Source organism: Pteropus vampyrus, unplaced genomic scaffold, assembly GCF_000151845.1.
Source record: "Pteropus vampyrus isolate Shadow unplaced genomic scaffold, Pvam_2.0 Scaffold87, whole genome shotgun sequence".
In the NCBI taxonomy this organism is placed as follows: Eukaryota; Metazoa; Chordata; class Mammalia; order Chiroptera; family Pteropodidae; genus Pteropus; species Pteropus vampyrus.
The window spans coordinates 4011364-4012104 of NW_011888868.1; positions in this window are offsets into that span (position 1 = coordinate 4011364).

A 741-nucleotide genomic window follows, 5' to 3' on the forward strand; every position below is an offset into this window, starting at 1 on the left:
ATATATTTGTATATATATGTAATACAAATACTGTATGATATATATTTGTATATCATACAAATACTGTATGATTCCATTTATACAAAGTACCTAGAGTAACCAAACCCATAGAAATGAAAAGGTGAATGGTGGTTGCAGGAGTTGGGAGAGGGAGTATTGGGGAGTTGGTGTTGATGAGTATACACTTTTAGTTTTGTAAGATGAAAAAAGGTCTAGAGATTGAAAAACAGAGTCAATATATTTAAATTGTACACTTAGAAATTGTTAAGATGTAAATTTTTTTATGCATTTTTATCAGAATTTTTAAAAGTCTGTATCAATATTTAAGTTATATACACATGATATAATTAGAGAAATTTTTGAGTAACCATACAGTTAGTTATACAATGAATATACATAGTGCTGTATATGGAGTTGATATTTAGTTAGTATGCACTGGGATCAGAGTACTAGCTATTCTGATTGATCAGCCTTTTATTCTAGGCCATTCAATCAGTTTGGTGACTGCTCGCTTCTTATCAGTATACAAACACACGTACAAACAAACACACACATATTAAAGAGTCACATTCTCAGTATCTCCTACAGAGCTGGAAAGAAGAGGAAAGGGGGATGGTACAGACTAAAACAGAGAAGGCTGATCCTCTCAAGAAAAGCAATGAGACTTGAGTACATAGATTCTCTAGGAAAATCTGCCTGTGTAGGGTGGATGGATCAGAAATATAGCCACCTGGTCTCCAT